Source organism: Armigeres subalbatus, chromosome 1, assembly GCF_024139115.2.
Source record: "Armigeres subalbatus isolate Guangzhou_Male chromosome 1, GZ_Asu_2, whole genome shotgun sequence".
NCBI lineage: Eukaryota > Metazoa > Arthropoda > Insecta > Diptera > Culicidae > Armigeres > Armigeres subalbatus.
Genome location: NC_085139.1, coordinates 309560395 through 309585576, shown reverse-complemented (window position 1 = coordinate 309585576; position 25182 = coordinate 309560395). Strand labels below are relative to the sequence as shown.

At 43.8% G+C, this 25182-nt stretch overlaps 1 protein-coding gene across 2 annotated transcripts in view; it reads right to left on the bottom strand.

The window, feature by feature from the left end:
- LOC134207908 (plexin-A2) overlaps positions 1-24278 on the bottom strand; it is a 200251-nt gene extending 175973 nt beyond the window's left edge. Inside the window, exons 1-2 of one of the 2 annotated variants that reach the window (XM_062683960.1) lie at positions 23959-24278; positions 22958-23449 (exon numbers count right to left, since the gene is read on the bottom strand). The gene's annotated coding sequence lies outside the window, so the exon portion shown is untranslated. The remainder of the gene's footprint in view (positions 1-22957; positions 23450-23958) is intronic. The other variant, XM_062683959.1, reaches the window with a different exon arrangement.
- Positions 24279-25182: the final 904 nt, after the last annotated feature.

Genomic DNA, 25182 nt, shown 5'->3' with positions numbered 1-25182 from the left:
CCCAAAGGAATTCCCGAAGGAATTCCCAACGGAATTACTGAAGGAATCTTCAAAGGAATTACCGAAGGAATCTTCAAAGGAATTCCCGAAGAAATTCCCAACGGAATTCCTGAAGGAATTCCCAACGGAATTCCCGAAGCAATTCCCAACGGAATTCCCGAAGGAATTCCCAACTGAATTCCCGAAGGAATTCCCAACGGAATTCCCGAAGGAATTCCCAACGGAATTCTCGAAGGAATTCCCAACGGAATTCTCGAAGGAATTCCCAACGGAATTCCCGAAGGAATTCCCAACGGAATTCCCGAAGGAATTCCCAACGGAACTCCCGAAGGAATTCCCAACGGAATTCCCGAAGGAATTCCCAAAGAAATTCCCGAAGGAACTCCCAACGGAATTCCCGAAGGAATTCCCAACGGAATTTCCGAAGGAATTTCCAACGGAATTCCCGAAGGAATTCCCAACGGAACTCCCGAAGGTATTCCCAACGGAATTCCCAACGGAATTCCTGAAGGAATTCTCAACGAAATTCCCGAAGGAATTCTCAACGGAATTCTCGGAGGAATTCCCAACGGAATTCCCGAAGGAATTTCCAACGGAATTCCCGAAGGAATTCCCAAAGGAATTCCCGAAGGAATTCCCAACGGAATTACCGAAGGAATCTTCAAAGGAATTACCGAAGGAATCTTCAAAGGAATTCCCGAAGAAATTCCCAACGGAATTCCCGAAGGAATTTCCAACGGAATTCATGAAGGAATTCCCAAAGGAATTCCCGAAGGAATTCCCAACGGAATTACCGAAGGAATCTTCAAAGGAATTACCGAAGGAATCTTCAAAGGAATTCCCGAAGAATTTCCCAACGGAATTCCTGAAGGAATTCCCAACGGAATTCCCGAAGCAATTCCCAACGGAATTCCCGAAGGAATTCTCAACGGAATTCCCGAAGGAATTCCCAACGGAATTCCCAACGGAATTCCCGAAGGAATTCCCAACGGAATTCTCGAAGGAATTCCCAACGGAATTCTCGAAGGAATTCCTAACGAAATTCCCAAAGGAATTGCCAACGGAATTCCCGAAGGAATTTCCAACGGAATTCCCGAAGGAATTCCCAACGGAATTCCCGAAGGAATACCCAACGGAGTTTCCGATGAAATTCCCAACGGAATTCCCGATGAGAATTCTCAACGGAATTCCCGATGGAATTCTCAACGGAATTCCCGATGGAATTCTCAACGGTATTCCCGATGGAGTTCCCGATGGAATTCTCAACGGGATTCCCGGAGGAATTCCCAACGGAATTGCCGAAAGAATTCCCAAGCACCCATTCCATTGGTATGGAAAAGTAGGCCGTTTTATCATTCAAAGATGAACTGTAAACCAGGTATTATGATCAGGAATTGCAAAAATGAATTTTTCACCCCGACTTCTTCTCTTCCATAAACTTGGCAGATTTGAGCACCTAGTAATGTATTCATCTTGGAGTCATCCACGCAAGCCGTCTGTAGTTCTCCCATGAAATTCCCCTAGAATTCTCTGATGAATTCTTTTTTCTATTCTTCCAAGAATTTAATCTGAAACATTGGAACAAAAGATATTTTAGTTACAAGATTGCCACTACCCTTTGTTCTACTGTCCGAAACATGTCGGGTACAGTACTGTTAAATCGTATGGATTTTTTCAACTTCCCTATCCCAGCCAGCAAAAGATGTTCCAGACAGCCACGGCAGCGACAATCTTCATCTTGTAACTAAAATACGGTATCCAATCATGGTTTGAACTAGTGAAAAGCGTATCATGGTTTGAACCATTTTGAAATCAGTAGAAATTATCATCTCATTGGCAGAAAATGAACCTAAAACAGTATGAATGGCATATTTAGGTATACTGGAAGTGATAGAGTTTATTTAAACATTTGTACATATTGTTAAGGTAATAAAATAAGGCGATTTAAAAACGTCCTGAATTTGCGCTAAATTCCCCCCTCCAGTGGCATAATTTCAAAAAGCTCGTAAAGGACGCATTTTATGACACAGGAGTGAGATCAATATATCAAAAGAACGCTATTTTTATCTGTAATCGATTGGCATCATCATACAATTGAGAAACAGTTTTAAATAGTTAAAATAGTAACATTTATACAAGGTAAAAACTGACCATGGTTTGAACTAAATTCGTACCATAGTTTGGACTTGTAAATGCAGTCATGTTCTGCTGCTGTCCGCTAGGAGCGCTGCATGCGCTTAGCTGGAGCATTTTGTTTACATTTCCAATATGTAAAAATCGCAATTTTAATATTGATAATTTAGACGATTTTCACACGTTTCGAGTTACTAATCTAATGCGAAAAGATGAATAGTAAAACAAATTTGCTTTTCTTTAGATTTCCTCAGCGTTTCATGCATGTGATTAGTATTATATTTAGGAGCTGCTGGCTGCTGCAGTAGTTCAAACCATGGTACGATTTTAGTTCAAACCATGAACAGTGTAGTTCAAACCATGGTACGAATCAAAGTTATGTAATTATTAAGTTTTTTTAATGAAACTAAGCATAATTATGTGCACCCAGGATGTTTTTAGAAAGATAATGAACTAAGCTTTCATATAAAATAGAAATCGCAGTTCTAACATGTCCCTTTAATGAAATAAATCAACTTTGTTTTAGCGGCTCATCTGAAACCCGCCATTTGGTTCAAACCATGATTGGATACCCTATCTTTTATTGGAACGTTTCTAGTTTCGAATTCGTATGCAATGTGCTGTCTTTGATATTTTTTTCTTTGCAATCACCATTAGATACATTATCACTCCTGGGTGGACCATGCAAGACACAATTCTGTGTGACAAAATAAGCGTTTTCTCCTTCTCCTTTATTCCCGGAACAAATTCCGGCTCGCTGTTGCAATCAAATTTATTGCGTGAGTAATGAAGCAACCCTTTGCGTTTGACGGGCACCACCTTCTCGGCTGGCAGATGACAAATTAACAATGGACTAGAATTTGATTGCCTGCCGTCATTGCCACCTCTCGAAGGGCGGAGTGGGGGCAAGCATTAAATTATCGTTAGTGCGAAGCTTGTTAGGCTCCCATAAGGAAGAACATTAAACGCGATTAATTTTCACAGCTCCGTTTGGAAAAAATCTGAATGTATTCAAAGATGAAATCTTGGGTCATAACTTCACTCAGTCAAACACAACTTCCTGTTAATGCGAATACCTTCAATTTCCTTCCGCAATCGACGAAGGTCATCGGCAACACATTTTTGTCCCTGATTTAGTATTCGCCGTGGTTTTGTTGTGGCGATAAAAAATATTGAAGGCCACGTGAAAGTTCCAATTAGAATTTAAAGTAGCCGCAGTGCCGCACAATCGCAGCAACCAGCCAACATAAAAGCGGAACTTGGCCTACTTGAAGTGGCACGAAGCCTCTGGAAAAAAAAACAACAACAAAAAAACCGGTGAGAATCGTGCGAATTGTATTCCATCCCATTATCATTTTGATGCGGCCGAAACTTGGAAAAAGAAATGACATTCAATGACGGGGCGAGAATGACAGCAGCAGCAGCGCCGCATACCGGGGCGGACGTCACTTCCAATTGTGGGCCCGGACGACCCCAGCGAGCGACGATGACGAGTGACGGAACAAACAGAGTAACAAGAAAAGCAGTAGTCCGTCCATTTGTCGTCGTCGTTGTTGCCGAAGAAAAGTAAAAGTAACTAATTAATGAAACAAACAAAACCTCTATTAATATGAATGAGTCAAATTTGGTTCCACTGAGAACGTGGCCACAGCCGAGGGGGAGGGTGCGCATCACACAGAAAACTAACGTAATTAGTTTCGTTTGCTTGTCTTCGCTTGTGGTGACGAGAAAATAAAAGAAAACGGCGAAGAACGGGTCGAAGTATGAAGGTGCAGCAACACCAGAGGAAATGTGCCCCTTTTTCTTCTTTTCGCAAAAACGGATCATTCGTTCGCTTCTCCGTGGGTTTGCGTATCTTTTTTTTCGCCAAGCACACTGCTCCGTGACACGGCCCCAACTTCCGGTGCGCCTTGCGTTCCCGTGTACGGCTGTTGGGCCCCGCCACTATTCAAACATGTGCGAGGTTGACGATGAGCGCTTCACAGTTTTTGCTCTTCACATGAAGTCAGCTTCAAACATTTAGCTTTGGAGCACCGGGAGTTTGAGGAGCAAACGGTAAAACGGTTAAAGGCAGGCCAACAACGGAGCGAATGTACACATCGGTGGCTGCGAATATGATACCGTCCGAACGGAACCCGCCCGCGGTGCAAACCGAAGCAGCGGCGAATCCAATCCCATGCGCTCCGCCCTCGCACGTGCATCATCGTCACAGTAGGCGCCCGGCCCTCGCCACCATACAGTGCGATGCGCTTCAGAACTTGGCTCAGCCAGCATCGATTTCAACTTTGCGAAGCATCTGATTTTGGTCACGACGTCGCACAGTGGTTAGATGCCGAACGAAACTTTATTGTTTTTGAATGAGATTGAGAAAAGCATATTGAAATAAGTTGCACCCTTATTGGGTTCATAATCCCGCTACTGAGTGTGCCCATCAGGTATGCGGTCAAAGTCGGTCGAAGACGAAGGAAAGAGAATTCACCATCGACGGCGACAGTTATAGCAGCCTGCTAAAGTAAGATACCTACTCGCTCCCAACGAGGGCGCCGACGACGCGTTTTCCGTCGCAACACTCATGATGTGATGAACGATTGATTCGCGAGTGATTTAACGCGCTTCGCATCGCTCTGCGTCCCCACTGACGGTCGTATCAAGCGCCGAAAGCTTTTAATCGCTGTATCTGTGTGTGTCTCCTCGGTGCGGTGGCTAACCAAAAAGTCAGAAGAGTAATAACTGTAAAAGTAAAACCCTTCTTGCGCGCTGCGAAACCAAACCAAAGCGGTCCCAAACGAAAATGAATGGAATGGTGTTTTATTTCCCAAGAATGTGCGACTCCGGCGCGGTACTTTTAGTCGGGTGCAGTCATAAATGCAAGCACGTTGTATGCTCCGTCCGCTGCTGCTGTGCAGACGCCAAAAGTGAGCAACCGAATACGGGGTAGGAAGGATATGACACATGACTGGAAAAGTATGAGTTCGCTTGCAGGCAAACCTACAATGTGTTTGTATCGTCGTCGTCGTGAAACGGGCAATTGTTTCCAAGTCATACCGAACCGATAGCATTTTGAAACCTTGTTATCATTTTTTATATCTGCTTGGTTAATATGACTAAAGCAACAAAGCAGTTCGCATTCGGTCTCTTATTAATCATTTGAAACCACTTTAGGAAACAAAGCTGAAGGTGAATCAGCTGTAGCTGTTTTTTGCATTAAACTTGCCGCTTCAGAATATAAAACATCCCTAACATGTGAAGTTCGTATGAAACCTATCTATTTTGCTTCAAATAGATTCTTACCAAATTCTGCAATCTTATTCAGTTTGGAATAGATTCTGAGACCGTTACAAATCTATATACATAATCTATATATCTTATATCTATATACATAAAAATGAATTTCTGTCTGTCTGAACCTTATAGACTCGGAAACTACTGAACCGATCGGCGTGAAAATTTGTATGTAGAGGTTTTTGGGGTCGGGGAAGGTTCTTAAGATGGTTCGAGACCCCTATCCGCTTTGGAAAGGGGGGGCTCCCATACAAATAAAACCCAAACTTCTGAATAACTAATTAGAGAATAAATCAATTTTAGGCGAAATGAGGCTCGTCGGGTCTGCTAGTATTTAAATCAAATTATGTCCTACTGGTCTCCAAAAGGTCTGGGGGGACGGGGGGGATAAAAAAAAATAATAAAATAAAAAAAAATAAAAAACTCCTCGGATTTGTTTAAGAATGTTTTGAAAATCCTCAAAAATTTCAATCAAATATAATTTATGGGCAAAATATATTCATAAATATATTCAAATATATTCATAAATGTATTCAATAACCATCAGATTTCACTTGTCATAAGACGAGTTTGTACAATCCCATTTAATTCCACCACTTAATTGTATCTTGACAGATACGTATTTCGACCTCAACACTTCAACAGTAAGGCCGTCTTCAGTGACTCGTACTTGATTCGACTTCAGATCACATCAGATTTCGTTTCAAATCCGTTCCACTTTTGATGTTTGTATCAACATCTAACTTCGATAGTATTAGTTTTGTATAGTAAAAACCCAGATTGATCCACCTAGCAGTGATTGTGCCTTTCTCGTACATAATTAATCAATCCAACCCGGAATATTAGTTGAAATGCTGAGTTATGTGTGAGTTTATTTTCAAAAATTCTAAGTAAAGTATTATTAGCGTGTGCGTTTTATTCGATCTTTTTACATTATGCTTTAAAGCTGCAGAAGCGTAATGGCGTTATGAACGTAACTTGCATGCTATCAAAACTTGTGTTGTATTTGTTGTACTCAAGTCTTGTACTAAAGCGAGTAGAAGATCTTGCATGGGTTGATTCTACAAGGCATTTTATAGCAAGTTATGACTTTTTCACGATGTATCATAACCATTTGAATATTTAGAATTTTTTGGAATGTGCAATCGTTATGAAATTTATTCTTTGTCGATTGCAACTTGTTGCGAGAGAATCGGTTAAGAATTACTATGTGAAAAATTGGCTAATGTTTTTTTATGGCACATGTGCACACACACACACACATACACACGGACAGACAGACATTTGCTCAGTTCGTCAAGCTGAGTCGATTGGTATAGAACACTATGGGTCTCTTAGCCTTCTATAAAAAGTTCGATTTTGGAGTGAAATGATAGCCTTTTGGTACAACTTTGTTGTACGAGAAAGGCAAAAAGAAGTGTCAAATATTTTATTTTTTGTGAATTTCCCCGTATGCTGTATCTGGTTGGCTATTAACCGGACAGACAAACAGGGCTATTATATTTATGATGACTCAATTTCTATTTCTATTTAAGCAGTACACTGTTCAGAACATAGAATCCAATGCCTGAAAGCAATGTCTTGGATGACAAAGTCATAGGAAAATGTTAGCAGTACAAGATCGTCATATTTCACAAATTGATATCTAGCTTACCATTATTGGTACTTTGCGTACCTTATGGAATAAAATAGATCCCATCTCGCGGTCCTTAGTCTCTTACCGAGCACCTCTTATCCGTACCTCCCCGTGGTGATGCCGGCCGGGGTACGAGCAACCTTAGGGAAGATTGGGTAACCAATCCCGATGGGAACTATGGTCGAATGCTGACAGGAAGGGGGCGGGAGAGGCTCAATGTAGGATGTGGTTATTTCGGAGGTCCCCCAGATTGTGCCGGATTGAAACCGAGTGGCCTGAAAACATCATTCAGATCATTGCTTTGTAAAATCATTAAGTTTGAGGTGTCACACGACTTATTTTTACTAAATGTTCATTCCGGAGGTCCCCCGGATTATGACCAATGTGGCAGATTGAACCCGAAGTTTACGCCTCTAACTAATACAAAAATCGAAAACAAAAATTCAAAAAAGTGCTGCAGTGTGAACCGGCCTGAACAATGAGATTGATGCTCTCCCAAAATTTGGCGAATATCAGTCCAAAACTATATTTCAGCACTTTTTATATTTTTTTTATTTTGGTTTTCAACTATACCCAGGGATTGAATCCTAAAAGAGAAAGAGCAAGTCTCTCATTTATCATCTCTGCATACATATAGGGGAAACCGCCAAATGTTGAACGGTTAATTTTGTCGCCTATTGTTGAACTCCCATAAGAAATGCACGTGCACGTACGATATGTAGCATACCGCGAGAAATTTTTTTCGCAAGCTGTCATGATAGAGAACTGATTCGGGATGCTATACCCCATGATAAATTTCTTTTAGAAAGTAGGAATGGGCGATACCGATACGATATAGGGGAAGTGCACCGGTTTTGGCCAACTTAGTGCCTAATTTGGCCAACCCTAAAAAATACATATTTTTCCAAAATAATCGATCAGTTCAAATTAGCGTTGAAGCATGAGGGATATATCTCTTGTTGGAACTAATAAAACCCTTGCAAATTGCTTTATTATTGAAGTTATTCGCAAAATTGGCCAAATTAGGAACATGGCCAAAACCGGTACAGTTCCCCTGTCGGGAATCGATTTTTTCGCTCCGATTAATCGATATTTTGTATCGATTTTTTTATGCTCGATATTTGACCGTATCGATTTTTTGTTGCTGATATCGGATTTCGATTTTTTAAGAATGAAAATATAGCACATTGGGCACAATCTGCTAAAAACATCCCATTTTTTTTTTGCTCGTGCTACTAATTTTTTTTGGGCGTTTCGATATATCGGAATATCGATGTTTCAACGCCGATATTTTTTGGCATCGATATTTCGAAAATAAAAACATCGATTCGGCAGTATCGATATTTTTCCGAAAAACGCCCATTCCTAATAGAAAGCTCCAAATGCGGAGAGCACTGTCTCTGATGATGCATTTCAACTTGTTCTACACAGCTGGGCAGTAACCAACACGAAAGGAGCGAAAACAAAGCGAGAATCACCATTTTTCTGTGAAGGCTGCCTATCCGTTTCTGTTTTTTCGCACTTGTATACAAGTTTGATAAATTTGTTATCATGGCTTGTTATGATTCGGAACAGTTTTTGCCTCTCTTTTATCGTTGTTCGTTATCTATTGAGAGCGATTTCTGCAAACCCTGACTATACCAATGAAAAAACCGGTGGGGTTTTTGGAAGCTCACTAGAAATCAGTCAAAGAATTAAAAATGTTGACGTTATTATTATTTTCCAATAAAAAAAATTTTACCGCGAGACCAATGCAGCGTTTCATATGTATGGCTGCCTTAAAAGTTTTTATTTTTATTCTGGTCCAGTACCTTTGGATCGGACGCAGCTCAGGTGATTTTGGAGTCATTAGCACAAAATTGGATTACTAGCATCTTTTCTTAAGGTGTACATTGTTGAGGCAAGTGCACAAGATTATATCGCACACGTCCTATTCCTTCGATTGTAATTTCAAAACTAGGCACTGGAAATTTCGCAATGGGGGTGGTTCCTTCATCAGTGCTGGATTAAAATGCCTCTAGAACGTTATAAAAAAAAATAGTCGAACAATTTTTAATATGTGGGGTTAGAAATTCAAAAATCTTAAGCAATAACTGCTTATTCGAAAAAAATATAAAAATCGAGATATCACGTCTATTTTGAGTGTTTTTAAAATTCTAATCCCAGAAACCAAGATTTTTTTGAAAAACATTCATTTCCTATACCACACCGTGTGAAATTTCAATGATTCTACGTTTTTCTCGATGACAGCTGGCGGTCTTCTCCTCCCCTATGAAACTCACGCAGTGGAAATAACACAATATGTTGAAGCCGTCGTAAACAAAATTTCATATATATAACCAACCTAGGAGACGAAATGGTATCAATCTATGAAAGTGTCACAATTTGATAGTAACATAACATAATATGCATGACGATCAATAAATCAAAGCCTAGTTAATCTTTCAGTTAATGTTGAATGATACGTTAAGAATATATTCCTTAACTGGAATCTACAAACTAATGGTTCGGAAGTCCCGATTAGAAAGGCCTGGTGATATTTCTTCACGAACGGTGCTGCCGGCGCCTTCGTGGCACCGTTGTACCGAAAACTCTTGTTCGAACTGAGGACTGTAGCCCAACCCGCAAGATGCTAAATGTCGATGTCTGTGCTTGCTATGCATGCACGAGATTATTTAAATACCCGATTTCCAAAGTTTTAAACAATTATCGATGATCAATAATTGAAAATTTGGATCGGTCGAGTTAATTTCTGTTGATACATATAATCGGAGTCAAAGCTTTTACTTATTCTATAAGATATCACGCTAGCAACCTATTTATTAGAACCAAATAAAATACTTTTTCATTCCATTACCAACTCTCCACAAGATCAGTTCAATAAACTTTTGTTTATGTTTCAACCACTGTGTATTGTCAACTAGTAGCCACCAGTAGCTGCGGACGAACTTGCAAAGTTTCAACAAATGAGACGTAGTAGTAGTGAGACGTGAGACGTCTCACTACTCAATTTTAACAGTGAGCAGTAAACACTGAAACGTCTCACCTCTCACTCTTCATTTCTCACTTCTCACTGTGAAAAGTGAGTAGTGTGAAATGAGAAGTGAGACGTCTCACGCTTCTTATTTCTCACTTTTTATAGTGAGCATTAAGCTACTCACTTTTCACAGTGGGAAGTGGGAAATAAGTAGTGAGAAGTGAGAGGTCTCATTTTTCACACCTCCTTTTTTTAACTTTTCAATTGTCCTGCTCGGCCAAATGCCCTATCCGGCCAAATTACCAATTCCGTCAAATGACCTATTCGGCCTTATGACCCTTTCGGCCTAATGGTCTGTTCTTCTTCGCAGAAAAGAGCAGCCGAGAGATTGAGTCGGACGATACTGGTCGGGTCAAGTGCCCCTACATCTTTGTTGGGTGAAGCGGTGCTAGATTCGGTTCATTTAATAAATAGAAGTCCAACACGTGCTATTGTTGATCGGAAAAGCCTGCCGAATTGTGGAAGACACAAAAAACCGGATCGTACAAAGCTTCGAGTGTTTAGATGCAAAGCTTATGCATGGATACCGTTGCAGCAAAGGAAGAAATTGGATCCAAAAAGTAGAGTTGTAATGAGGGTTGGCTATGCGCCAAATGGCTACCGTTTATGGAACTTCCAATCCAGACAGCTGTTCATATCCAGACATATGAAGTTTGATGAATTCTCAGAGGAATTGAACCGATCAAAACGAAATGGGTGTTTCAAATCAAGGAAAATGAAGATGGAAACCCAGTCCGATATAAAGCCCGTCTTGTACCTAAGGGATTTCAACAAAAGGCTGGAATGTATTATGGTGAAACCTATAACCGAATTTATGTACGGTGATCTTGAAGAAATGCTGTTCCGGAAGGCGTGAGACCAGCGTCAGACTTGAAGCAAAGCCCTCGTTGCTGAAATAACGAGCTCAACAAAACCCAACCCTGGATGTGTAGGGTTCAAACGAGCAAGGCAACATTTGCCTAATTATCAGGGTTCGGATTTCTCACTCAATCACGCAATAACAGATCACTCCACCATGCATCTTATCCGGATAAATTACAGTGCGATAAACTCCGGCACAAGCGATGGTGCGAAAAATTGTTATCCTTCTTCCCATGTTTCGCGAAAATCAAATGCTGCTTACTTTGCCTCTCCAAGCTGATTGAATCTGACGATGCGCCACGATAAGCAGAAGGTTCAATACAGCAGTTTTTCCCTTCGCTTTTAATAAATTCATGTGTAGGTTTGATTTTAGTGGGCGCTCTGAACATTTTAAAATTGTTTTGGGTTCGAATCCTGTTGCGGTCCTATATTTTTGTAAATATGCTTGTAAAATTTATCTGGTGAGGCGACGAGGAAAATTTGTGGATTAAAATTAAATTATCCGGCGATCCGGCGCTCACGAATTTATCACCCGCCATTCTATCCGGATAAAAATTTTGTGTGAGAATACTTCCTCACAGGGAGCCCATGAAAAATCACACTCCGCTTAATGGAATAATCGCAGGTTTTTATTCATATGAGTGAGAATTCCGAAGCCTGCTAATAATAAATGTCAATGACGTTTTAATTTTTCGAGACTAAATTAATTCTGTACAGGAAGCTAAGAAGATACTGTTCAAGAAATTTCAACTGACTGACGTTGGTGATGTGAACTGCTTTTTGGGAACGAAGATTCAATATGTGATAAAGCCAGAGACTGTATATTTTTTGCATGAAACTGGTATCAACTGCATTCTAGTCAAGTTAGGACTAGATTGTAATCCTGCAAAGACTCCCATGGAAAAAGGGTGTCAGTTAAACGTATAAGACAAGAATCCGACAACTCAACCATATAGGGAGCTACTAGGAAGCCCTTCAAGCCCTCAAACGGGTAGCTCGTTATTTGAAAGGCACGGAAAATTTCAAGCTTCAATATACATAGGTTTGTTAGCAGATGTTTTCACTAAAGCACTCGATAATAGCCGGTTTCAAAAACTTTGCAAATCCCTTGGACTGGCTGATTAAAGAGATGATCAGAATGGATACGTTAGCGTACGTTTTGACAGTTTCCCCATGAACGTACGCAAAGGTATATTTTCTGCTTAGCTCTTAAGGACAAGCCTTCTGGAATCCAAAACTAAATTCACTCGTGTTTTTAACAGCACACCCCGTTGAATAAGGAAGCAACGTACAACTGTCATTTTTATTATTTCACGCATTCGATGCAACAAAACTAAAATAAAAGGGTTACAGCTCTGTGTTGGTTACTTGTGTTATGCCATTGAAAACGCGAGAAGATTTAAATTTGGATTCCGAGAGGCTTGTCCTTAAGAGAGGATGTTGATACATATAATCTAAGTCAAAGTTATCTTTGATTCTATAGAGTACCACATCAGCAATTTATTGATTAGAACCAATTAGAAAAGATGTTCATTCCATTACCAACTCTTCTCAAGATCAGTTCAATACACTTTTGTTCCTGTTTCAGCTACTGTGTATTGCCAAGTACAAGAATTCTACACCCAACCAGAGAATGCATGAATTCCATGCACATATTACATTGGGCTGAGGCCCATGCACAGATTGCATTAAGTCAATATAGCATTAGGTCTCTGGCCACAATAAAAAAGAAGTTGGTATGTATTCGTGTCTACATAGAATCTATTTTTAAACTTCCGTCGAGGAACGATTCTTTATATACTTCGCCAACATTATTTGCTTACAAAAAAGTTTGACCGAAGACAAGAATTGAACCTGTTGAAGGGCTACCAAGCCTAGCCCTATTCGTCTGACGCGCTAGCCATCTGTAATATACACCGGATGATATAAGCAGTGATAGAAGACGATCATAATCCTCGTTCTGTGTTATGTTAATGTGATAATTATCATACAATTAATAATAGATAGATATAGATATAGATAGATAGTAATAGAGATAGCAAAGGATGATGTTGGTGGAATTGGAACAATGCTTATTCGCGTCCTTGTCAGTTGAACGGAGTCGGGAAGATTGTGTGAGCCCAAGTTATACTCCTGTACACGAAGCATATTCTTGTTGCTGGAGGAACCAACGCGAGTCTTTGAGATGTATTGATCGAAGCCAAATAAACCGACTTAATCCAATGAGTAGGCATAACAAATATAACATGCTCTGAGCGGTTTGCATGCGAGATTTGATACAGAATGGTTAATGCAATGCCATCATTATTGCGCATTTCAAAACATCAAGTTTAAGACAAGTTAGGATAGGTGGCCATTCTTGCGCGCCTCGCCTCGTTATCCCATACAACTATTGTGATCAACATGATTCAAACATAGTAACCCGGATATTGCATAAAGAGTTTAATCGGTACCTTGAATGTCAAATTTATGTTTTGGCGTTGGATTACGTCAGTCTTTTAATATTGGGGTACACTTCGCGATTGCGAAAATCGGAGACCGTCACGAAAATATGATGGACTTTGAACGTTAATTAATAATTTGTCTGTCTGGGTGAAGATTTTATCCAACGATCAATATTGGTATTCCTCGATTAATAGTTCTGGTCCTGCTCCTGATAAGGACTGTGTGTAATTAATTCTTGAGCTTCCTCTCACTTTTTCACTCCATAGAAAAGGTACACGTATACTTCAATCGCGGGCGAAAACGTTGCGTTTAGTTTCGCGCTGCTTCCAATTTTGCTTATTTCCTTTTATTCTGGACTTTCTGAGGATGGTGTTTTCTGGGATTCTGATGTCATCCACTGAAAGCCAGACGAGTGACAATGCAATCGATGAGACCTGTTAATCCCTTTTCCACGGTTGGAGACTCAAAGTCAATCCAACAGGGAGCTTCTATTCGGCTTCTTGAATTAGTTGACCTCCGAGCAGTTGTTTAATGTTAATAAAAAGACACAAGCTATGATAACAAATACCATCCGTGTCCTTTAGCTACGTAGTACTCCGTCACCTTTGCGTACAACCCGTTTGGGCTGCACCTATGAGTTTTTATTTGCTTGTTCTCAAGTAAGTCTTGTAAAACAAGAACATCTGGCACATAGAGTACCGCTTTGGACAAAACATGCTGATTACAAGAGTTGGAGCGCCATTGGCGATCCAATACTTGTGCATCTACTGCTGTATCGATCAAGTTTATACGGAAGATCGTCGCATCAGTGACGAGCATATGAATAGCTTTTACTGGACCATTATTTAAAACAGCGGTTCTCAACCTGGGGTACATGTACCCCTGGGGATACCTTCGCTGGCTCTAGGGGGTACCTCGGACAAAAATGCGTAATGGCGGACGTATTGAATTGGAAGCCTCCTTTCAAGAGGCTCGGAAGCCTCCTTTCAAGAGGCTCGGAAGCCTCCTTTCAAGAGGCTCGGAAGCCTCCTTTCAAGAGGCTCGGAAGCCACCTTTCAAGAGGCTCGGAAGCCTCCTTTCAAGAGGCTCGGAAGCCTCCTTTCAAGAGGCTCGGAAGCCTCCTTTCAAGAGGCTCAGAAGCCTCCTTCCAAGAGGCTCAGAAGCCACCTTTCAAGATGATTGGAAGCCTCCTTTCAAGAGGATCGGAAGCCTCCTTTCAAGAGGCTCAGGAAGCCTCCTTTCAAGAGGCTCAGAGCCTCCTTTCAAGAGGCTCAGAAGCCTCCTTTCAAGAGGCTCAGGAAGCCTCCTTCCAAGAGGCTCAGAAGCCTCCTTCCAAGAGGCTCAGAGCCTCCTTTCAAGAGGCTCAGAAGCCTCCTTTCAAGAGGCTCGGAAGCCTCCTTTCAAGAGGCTCGGAAGCCTCCTTTCAAGAGGCTCGGAAGCCTCCTTTCAAAAGGCTCGGAAGCCTCCTTTCAAGAGGCTCGGAAGCCTCCTTTCAAGAGGCTCGGAAGCATCCTTTCAAGAGGCTCGGAAGCCTCCTTTCAAGAAGCTCAAAGCTTTCAAGAGGCTCGGAAGCCTCCTTTCAAGAGGATCGGAAGCCTCCTTTCGAGAGGCTCGAAAGCCTCCTTTCAAGAGGATCAGAAGCCTCCTTTCAAGAGGATCAGAAGCCTTCTTTCAAGAGGATCAGAAGCCTCCTTTCAAGAGGATCAGAAGCCTTCTTTCTAGAGGCTCAGAAGCCTCCTTGCAAGAGGCTCAGAAGCCTACTTGCAAGAGGCTCAGGAAGCCTCCTTGCAAGAGGCTCAGAAGCCTCCTTGCAAGAGGCTCAGAAGCCTCCTTGCAAGAGGCTCAGGAAGCCTCCTTGCAAGAGGCTCAGAAGCCTCCTTGCAAGAGGCTCAGAAGCCTCCTTTCAAGAGGCTCAGAGCCTCCTTTCAAGAGGGTCAGGAAGCCTCCTTTCAAGAGGCTCAGAAGCCTCCTTTCAAGAGGCTCAGGAAGCCTCCTTTCAAGAGGCTCAGAAGCCTCCTTTCAAGAGAGCTCAGAAGCCTCCTTTCAAGAGGCTCAGGAAGCCTCCTTTCAAGAGGCTCAGAAGCCTCCTTTCAAGAGAGCTCAGAAGCCTCCTTTCAAGAGGCTCAGAAGCCTCCTTTCAAGAGCTCAGGAAGCCACCTTTCAAGAGGCTCAGAGCCTCCTTTCAAGAGGCTCAGAAGCCTCCTTTCAAGAGGCTCAGAAGCCTCCTTTCAAGAGGCTCAGGAAGCCTCCTTTCAAGAGGCTCAGAGCCTCCTTTCAAGAGGCTCTGAAGCCTCCTTCAAGAGGCTCAGAGCCTCCTTCCAAGAGGCTCAGAGCCTTCTTCAAGAGGCTCAGGAAGCCTCCTTTCAAGAGGTTTGGAAGCCTCCTTTCAAGAGGCTCAGAAGCCTCCTTTCAAGAGGCTCAGAAGCCTCCTTTCAAGAGGCTCAGAGCCTCCTTTCAAGAGGCTCGGAAGCATCCTTTCAAGAGGCTCAGAAGCCTCCTTTCAAGAGCTCAGGAAGCCTCCTTTCAAGAAGCTCAAAGCTTTCAAGAGGCTCAGAAGCCTCCTTTCAAGAGGATCAGAAGCCTCCTTTCAAGAGGATCAGGAAGCCTCCTTTCAAGAGGCTCAGAAGCCTCCTTCAAGAGGCTCAGAGCCTCCTTTCAAGAGTCTCAGAAGCCTTCTTTCAAGAGGCTCAGGAAGCCTCCTTTCAAGAGGCTCAGGAAGCCTACTTGCAAGAGGCTCAGAAGCCTCCTTTCAAGAGGCTCAGAAGCCTCCTTTCAAGAGGCTCAGAGCCTCCTTTCAAGAGGCTCAGAAGCCTCCTTTCAAGAGGCTCAGAAGCCTCCTTTCAAGAGGCTCAGAAGCCTCCTTTCAAGAGGTCAGGAAGCCTCCTTTCAAGAGGCTCAGAGCCTCCTTTCAAGAGGCTCAAAGCCTCCTTTCAAGAGGCTCAGAGCCTCCTTTCAAGAGGCTCAGAAGCCTCCTTTCAAGAGGCTCAGAAGCCTCCTTTCAAGAGGCTCAGAAGCCTCCTTTCAAGAGCTCAAAGCCTCCTTTCAAGAGGCTCAGGCCTCCTTTCAAGAGGCTCAGAAGCCTCCTTTCAAGAGGCTCAGAAGCCTCCTTTCAAGAGGCTCAGAAGCCTCCTTTCAAGAGGCTCAGAAGCCTCCTTTCAAGAGGCTCAGGCCTCCTTTCAAGAGGCTCAGAAGCCACCTTTCAAGAGGCTCAGGAAGCCTCCTTTCAAGAGGCTCCAGAGCCTCCTTTCAAGAGGCTCAGAAGCCTCCTTTCAAGAGGCTCAGAGCCTTCTTTCAAGAGGCTCAGAAGCCTCCTTTCAAGAGGCTCAGAGCCTCCTTTCAAGAGGCTCAGAAGCCTCCTTTCAAGAGGCTCCAGGCCTCCTTTCAAGAGGCTCAGAGCCTCCTTCCAAGAGGCTCAGAAGCCACCTTTCAAGAGGCTCAGAGCCTCCTTTCAAGAGGCTCAGGAAGCCTCCTTTCAAGAGGCTCAGAGCCTCCTTTCAAGAGGCTCAGGAAGCCTCCTTTCAAGAGGCTCAGAGCCTCCTTTCAAGAGGCTCAGAAGCCTCCTTTCAAGAGGCTCAGAAGCCTCCTTCAAGAGGCTCAGAAGCCTCCTTTCAAGAGGCTCAGAGCCTCCTTTCAAGAGCTCAGAAGCCTCCTTTCAAGAGGCTCAGAGCCTCCTTTCAAGAGGCTCAGGAAGCCTCCTTTCAAGAGGCTCGGAAGCCTCCTTTCAAGAGCTCAGAGCATCCTTTCAAGAGGCTCAGAAGCCTCCTTTCAAGAGGCTCAGGAAGCCTCCTTTAAGAAGCTCTAAGCTTTCAATAGGCTCGGAAGCCTCCTTTCAAGAGGATCAGGAAGCCTCCTTTGAAGAGGCTCAGAAGCCTCCTTTCAAGAGGCTCCGAAGCCTCCTTCCAAGAGGCTCAGAAGCCTCCTTTCAAGAGGCTCAGAAGCCTCCTTTCAAGAGGCTCAGAAGCCTCCTTTCAAGAGGCTCAGAAGCCTCCATCCAAGAGGCTCAGAAACCTCCTTCCAAGAGGCTCAGAAGCCTCCATGCAAGAGGCTCAGAAGCCTCCTTTCAAGAGGCTCAGAAGCCTCCTTTCAAGAGGCTCAGAAGCCTCCTTTCAAGAGGCTCAGAAGCCTCCTTTCAAGAGGCTCAGAAGCCTCCTTTCAAGAGGCTCAGAAGCCTCCTTTCAAGAGGCTCAGGCCTCCTTTCAAGAGGCTCAGAAGCCTCCTTTCAAGAGGCTCAGAAGCCTCCTTTCAAGAGGCTCAGAAGCCTCCTTTCAAGAGGCTCAGAGCCTCCTTTCAAGAGGCTCAGGAAGCCTCCTTTCAAGAGGCTCAGAAGCCTCCTTTCAAGAGGCTCAGGAAGCCTCCTTTCCAAGAGGCTCAGAAGCCTCCTTTCAAGAGGCTCAGAGCCTCCTTTCAAGAGCTCAGGAAGCCTCCTTTCAAGAGGCTCAGGCCTCCTCTCAAGAGGCAGAAGCCTCCTTTCAAGAGGCTCAGAAGCCTCCTTTCAAGAGGCTCAGAAGCCTCCTTTCAAGAGGCTCAGAAGCCTCCTTTCAAGAGGCTCAGAAGCCTCCTTTCAAGAGGCTCAGAAGCCTCTTTTCAAGAGGCTCAGAGCCTCCTTTCAAGAGGCTCAGAAGCCTCCTTTCAAGAGGCTCAGAGCCTCCTTTCAAGAGGCTCAGAAGCCTCCTTTCAAGAGGCTCAGGAAGCCTCCTTTCAAGAGGCTCAGGCCTCCTTTCAAGAGCTCAGGAAGCCTCCTTTCAAGAGGCTCAGAAGCCTCCTTTCAAGAGGCTCCAGGAAGCCTCCCCTTTCAAGAGGCTCAGAAGCCTCCTTTCAAGAGGCTCAGAAGCCTCCTTTCAAGAGGCTCAGAAGCCTCCTTTCAAGAGGCTCAGAGCCTCCTTTCAAGAGGCTCAGAAGCCTCCTTTCAAGAGGCCTGGAAGCCTCCTTTCAAGAGGCTCCTCAGAAGCCTCCTTTCAAGAGGATCGGAAGCCTCCTTTCAAGAGGCTCGGAAGCCTCCTTTCGAAAGGCTCAGGAAGCCTCCTTTCAAGAGGCTCAGGAAGCCTCCTTTCAAGAGGCTCAGGAAGCCTCCTTTCAAGAGGCTGGAAGCCTCCTTTCAAGAGGCTCAGAGCCTCCTTTCAAGAGGCTCAGGAAGCCTCCTTTCAAGAGGCTCAGGAAGCCTCCTTTCAAGAGGCTCAGGAAGCCTCCTTTCAAGAGGATCAGAAGCCTCCTTTCAAGAGGCTCGGAAGCCTCCTTTCGAAAGGCTCAGAGCCTCCTTTCAAGAGGCTCAAGCCTCCTTTCAAGAGGCTCAGAAGCCTCCTTTCAAGAGGCTCAGGCCTCCTTTCAAGAGGCTCAGAGCCTCCTTTCAAGAGGCTCGGAAGCCTCCTTTCAAGAGGCTCAGGAAGCCTCCTTTCAAGAGGCCTGGAAGCCTCCTTTCAAGAGGCTCGGAAGCCTCCTTTCAAGAGGCTCAGGAAGCCTCCTTTCAAGAGGCTCAGGAAGCCTCCTTTCAAGAGGCTCAGAGCCTCCTTTCAAGAGGCTCAGGAAGCCTCCTTTCAAGAGGCTCAGAAGCCTCCTTTCAAGAGGCTCAGAGCCTCCTTTCAAGAGGCCTGGAAGCCTGCTTTCAAGAGGCTCAGGAAGCCTGCTTTCAAGAGGCCCGGAAGCCTCCTTTCAAGAGGCTCAGAAGCCTCCTTTCAAGAGGCTCAGAAGCCTCCTTTCAAGAGGCTCAGAAGCCTCCTTTCAAGAGGCTCAAGCCTCCTTTCAAGAGGCTCAGAAGCCTCCTTTCAAGAGGCTCAGGCCTCCTTTCAAGAGGCTCAGGAAGCCTCCTTTCAAGGCTCAGGAAGCCTCCTTTCAAGAGGCTCAGAGCCTCCTTTCAAGAGGCTCAGGCCTCCTTTCAAGAGGCTCAGGAAGCCTCCTTTCAAGAGGCTCAGAAGCCTCCTTTCAAGAGGCTCAGGAAGCCTCCTTTCAAGAGGCTCAGAAGCCTCCTTTCAAGAGGCTCAGGAAGCCTCCTTTCAAGAGGCTCAGAAGCCTCCTTACTAGAGGCTCGGAAGCCTCCTTTAAAGAGGTTCGGAAACCTCCTTTCAAGAGGCTCGGAAACCTCTTTTGAAGAGAATCAAAAGGCTCCTTTCAAAAGGCTCGGAAGCCTTCTTTCAAGAGGCTCGAAAGCCTCCTTCCAAGAGCCTCGGAAGCCCCCTTTTATGAGGCTCGGAAGCATCCTTTCAAAAGGGCTCGAAAGCCTTCTTTCAAGAGACTCGGGAGCCTCCTTTCCAGAGGCTCAGAAGTCTCCTTCCAAGAGGCTTGGAAGTCTCCTCCCAAGAGACCCGGAAGCCTCGTTCTAAGAGGGTCGGAAGACTTATTACAAAAAGCTCGGAAGGCTCCTTTCAAGAAAGTCGGAAGCCTTCTTACAAAAAGCTCGGAAGCCTCATTTCAAGAGACTCGGAAGGTTATTTTCAAAACACTCGGAAAACTCATTTCAAGAGGCTCGAAAGCCTTCTTTAAAGAGGCTCGGAAGCTTTATTTCCAAAGGCTCCTTTCAAGAGGCTCTGAAGCCTACTTTCAAGAGGCTTGAAAGGTTGTTTTCAAAAGGCTCGGAAATCTCCTTTCAAGAGAAGCCTCGTTTTAAGAGGCCTGCTTTCAAGAGACTCGGAAGCCTCTTTTTCAGAAGGCCGGAAGCCTTCTTTGAAAAAGCCCGGAAGGCTCCTTGAGGCCTCCCTTCAAGAAGATTGGAATTCTTCGTTCAAAAGGCTTAGAAGTTTTCTTTCAAGAGGCTAAGAAGCGTCCTTTCAAGATGCAAAAGAAGCCTCCTTTTAAGGGGCTCGAAAGCCGCCATTCGAGAGGCTCGAAAGCCTCTCACAAGACGCTCAGAAGTATCTTATCAAGAAGTGAGGAAGCCTACTTTCAAGAGATCCAGAAGAAATCGCATTCTTTCAAAAGGCTCTACCTCCTTTCAAGAGGTACCGGAAGCCTATTTACAAAAAGCTCGGAAGACTCCTTCTAAGAGGCTAGAAAACCTACTTTCAAGTGAAACGGAAGCCTCCTTTCAAAAGGCTCGGAAGCCTCCCTTCAAGAAGCTCAGAATTCTTCTTTCAAGACGCTTGGAAGCGTTCTTTCAAGAGGCTCAGAAGCGTCCTTTCAAGATGGAAAGGAAACCTCCTTTCTTGTCAAAAGGTGCGGAAGCGTACTTTCAAGAGATTCAGATCCTCCTTTCAAGAGGCTCGGAAGGCTCCATTCAAAGGGCTCGGAATTATTCTTTCAAAGGCTTGGAAGCCTACTTTCAAGAGGGGGTACCTCAAATAATGCGAAAGTGTGGAAGGGTACCTCTCAAGAGAAAGGTTGAGAACCGCATATTTAAAACAATCTTTTAATTTAGATATCGTGCTGATAGTTTGCTCGGAATACAGTCCATTATTAAAATTTTTCAGGCATTGGGCTGCTTTCTCAACGATTAATCGTAAGGACTAAGTGCATAAATATAAGCAGCATTTTAAAGTCGAGCGATAGTGAATAAATCAGGATAAGTGGTTGATTGGCAAGAGTTCCTGCCTCTTACATAAGCATCAGTTCATTTTCAAGTTCTTTCTAACTCGAAGTCTGGTAAATTTCTGAACCGTTTCCATTTTTAATCAAGCACTTATTTCTGGAACGACATTTGTTAGTTATTTTACCGTCAACGTCATAAGTCATGGAGCATCTTCGGTGGTCTTTTAACTATTCCCTTCTGGCAGTTTTAAAAGCCACGTATGTCTTCCTCGATTCTTCGTTTCTTCAAATAATTTGATTCAAGTTGCGCTCGCATCAGTCCAGTAAGAACCTTATTTATTTGAATGCCACTTAGTTAAAAGATTACAGCAGTCCTTTGAGACTTACGCGCTTTGTTATCAAATGACTGATCGACATTATCACACCGTCTATTAATAGCAGTTACATACGCTTTCTGTGAAAACCTTTAGGTCATCTTTATGTCAGAATATTATAAGACCTTCTTCGCAAGACCTGCGACTACTTCCTGGTTAGTATTTTTGTGGCTCCGTATTACGAGGCGTGGGTCTCCAATAGCCTTGCGAGCAAAGGCGTAGGATTTCCAAAGTAGGTCAATCTCCAGTTGGAATGTAGAGCAATTGAAGAAGAAGATTATAAGGCCTTCGAATTGCTTTATCCAAAGCTATGGATGGCCTTGGAGGGATAGCAATCTTCTTCCCCTTTCAAATGTTGGAATCGACTCCAATATACAGCATCCTCAACTTACCGGCAATGCCTCAACTCTTTATTTTTACATAGAACAATTAGAAGATTATGGTAAATGCATGCCCTTTATTCGGCAACTACTGAAGTAGCAATTCCAGCAATCAGAATTTATCGACGGGCTTTGTATCCGTAAAGTTCGTGTAATCTTATTCGAGTTTTCCTCAGGCGAGTATCATGTATGAACTTGATTCGTCAATAAATTAATCATTCCAATTTGAAATAAACTCTTCAGTTGGCACACGAATGCGGGTGCTCCAATCGCGAATCATTTTCACGAGTGCAAGCACCTTTTTATGCCTCACATTGATTTCGCAATAAACCCAATTTTAAGGTCACAATAACCGCTCCACACTCAAAACAGTCCATCGAAATGCGTCTTTGTGGGCTTCACTTCTCAAGCCTATCGAATAACTCGTTCCGAAAAGTCGACGCACACTCGCAAACTCGCGGATCGAGATTGCAAGCTAGACAAATTCCACTCGAAAGGTGATACCCGGCTGGTGGTTGCCTTTTGAGCTGCTTGCCTTGAAGAAGGGTTCTAACGCTCATTCAGTGTGAATGCTTCCATTTTCTCAATTTCGAAGTCACTCCTAATAAGTAAAAATCTTCATTGACATTATGCTCCCATCAACCAGCAGTTCAACATCAGCCCAACGTTACCAGCGTGTGACTGCATCACTGCCCCACACGTTACTGTTGATTCGAGATTAGATACAGTGCCCCCATCCAATGCGTTCGAGACAGAGAGAAAGGCAATTCGCATTAAAAGTCCAAATACCGGGAAGGGACGCGTGCGGCCCAATTAAGAGCCTTATTTTTCCGAAATTTTATTGTCCAAATCGGCGGAAAACGGTACTGCCCCCGTCGTCCGTCGCCTACTTCATACTTTGACGTTTCGGAAGCGTACATGGCCTACTGTTGCTGCTCTTGTTACTTGCTGTTTGCTGTTACTGCGCCGAACAGGGCAGGGCCGGGTGCCAGGAGCAGAAGAGTGATATACGCGTTTTGCTTTTTTCTCCTTCGTCGTGGTTTCGCGTTTTCTGAAGGTAATCCAGTTTTTTGCTTCTTATTTTTGCTCTATGATGTTGTTGCTATTGCTTATTTATAATTTACTGCTTTCTTTCGAAAACTCAGAGGAACTGTGTGGAGTACCAACACTTTTTGATTGCGATGATGGTGATGATGATGATGGTGCTGTTCGGCTGTCTTCAAAGGCGGAAGAAAGTCCGAAAAATGGAAACTGATTGATGCGAAAACTCCGCTATTTCCTCGATGGTTCAGATGAATGCTGTACGATTGGGGGAAAGAAGTGGAGTGGGCTCGGAAAAAGGCGAGCCAATTACCTTATCGAGTCTAGTATGCGAATTGGACGAATTAGCGAGGCCAATGGCAGTAGCAGCGAAATTTCCGGCACTGTTCCAGTGCATCATCGGCCGTAGATGTTTCAATTGAAATCTGCTTCCTACACTATCGCTCTTGTGAACACTATTCAATGCAATTTAATTCACTTCACCCCGTTGGAGTGCACCTCGGAGGATGGCCCCTTGCACTGGGGGTATGTACTTTCATTCACTTCACCAAAACAAAATGTGCCCTGTCTGGCCATGTCGTGCCAGGCTCCCTCTAAGGGGGCAACATTTTGCATAGGCACACTCTGATCCCAATGCAACCAATTTCCAACCACAGGGTCTGGCTCTGATTCCAACTTTCCTGTCTTCTTCGCCAGGGTTCCTTCACTGACTTCACTTCTTCAGACCCGAATCAATTATTCACACACTTCCACTTCACTTCATATTGTATCGCTCATAGCACTTTCCAGCCAGGGTGTTTCCGTTCTGCAAAAACGCAAATTTTACACCATTTTTACATCGAGACAAATTTTCTGTAACTTCTACCCGACAAGACAAGAAAAAAGCTTCTCCAAACGCAAAACGCCCTACACACAGATTCTTTCTTCTCTCACTAAAACCACTCTCGCTCGGTGCTCCCGCTCGCACTAACACACCAACTCCCTCCAACATCCATCCGTCCCGCTCGCACCCGCCGATCACACTCTCACTCATTCTCACGCTCAAACTGACGACTCTCGACTCGCGAATGGACCTCCAGCCGCCCGACTCGACCATTCCAAACTTCTTCCAACTTCAACCCAAACGCCCTTCCTCTCCCTCGCGTTGCACCCCTTTCCGTCCCAATCAAGTCTGCTTCTTCGTTCGCTCACTCGCCTTGCCAGTCCCCCGTAATCTGTTGCTTTTGGGGCCGTTGTTTTCGCCGTTTTCCCATTATCCCGAATTCGGACCCTGCCAGCACATGCCTGCACAGGTAAATTACTCTGTTGCGTTACCTTTTCGATATTCCACTACTAATTACACGATATTGGAAATGCCTAGCCTACGACGGGTGTTGATCATTGTTCTTGCAAATGGTGCACATCTCAACAACATTCTTCTGTCGTGGTAGTGCTGCTGCTGCTGTTGCTGTTATTGGTTTGTCGCTTTGTTGATTTCATCACACTTCACTTCACTGCGCCTTGTTGCCTGCTCGGCCTTTCTCTCTTTGACACACACTAAACACACTCACGAGACACGGTTACACGGCGACGACCACGACGATTACGGTGCATAAATGCTGCACCCCGACACGGCGACTGCTTCGACTCGACTGAATGCTCCACTCTGTTCGTGTGGGTAGTTCGGTATGTCTCATGCTCGCGCAGTAGCATTATGGTGGGAGCTGGGTGAAATGCGCAGGTCGTGGCAGCACATGTAGATGTCAGAACAGACAGATGGCGTGCTAACGGTCGTTGTCGAGCTGTCAAACGAGTTGAGTTTCGAGGATTAGAGTGAGTCAGCATTAAAGCCGAAGCATTGTGATTGGAATGTAATGCAATTCAACGTGAGCGTGACAGAGAAGGATTGTTTGTCAACTTGGTGACTGATAGACTGGAGCATTTCACATGAAATGAAGTTCGTCATCTCAAGTAGCGTTAGTTGATTTATAATTTATAACGCTACATTGTCTGATTATCAATTTCAAAACAATTCGCTCGCATAAACTGAATTCAAAAACTAATGATGAAACTTATACATCTGTTGTCATGGAAATCATAAACTTGAGAATGATTGCCCAAAAATGTCTTCAACATCATACAAAAACATCCAACTAAAAGCTCATTAATCAAGATTTCACGAACACTGTTCCAGATACAGGAGTTGCACACTGAAATAAATTTAAAGCCTCTATTTTGGATCAACCGATTGTCATACAACACATTTTTCATTCTTTGTTTTCGATTTATGAAAAAGTGAAGCGACTTTAAAAATATAGGTTCTTCGCTGAAATTCACATTAAATAAGTCAAAGAATCGACGAAGAAAAAGAATCGAAGAAGTTTATGGCGGGAAAGGTCAATTCAATGCTGTGCTCAGAAAAAAAAAACTAACAGTGGGTAATGATAAGAAAATTATTTTGAGCTTTTTAGTGGAATGTTTTCACCTGTCATAAGACGAGTTTAAACAATCCCATTGAATTCCACCACTTAATTGTATCTTGACAGATACGTATTTCGA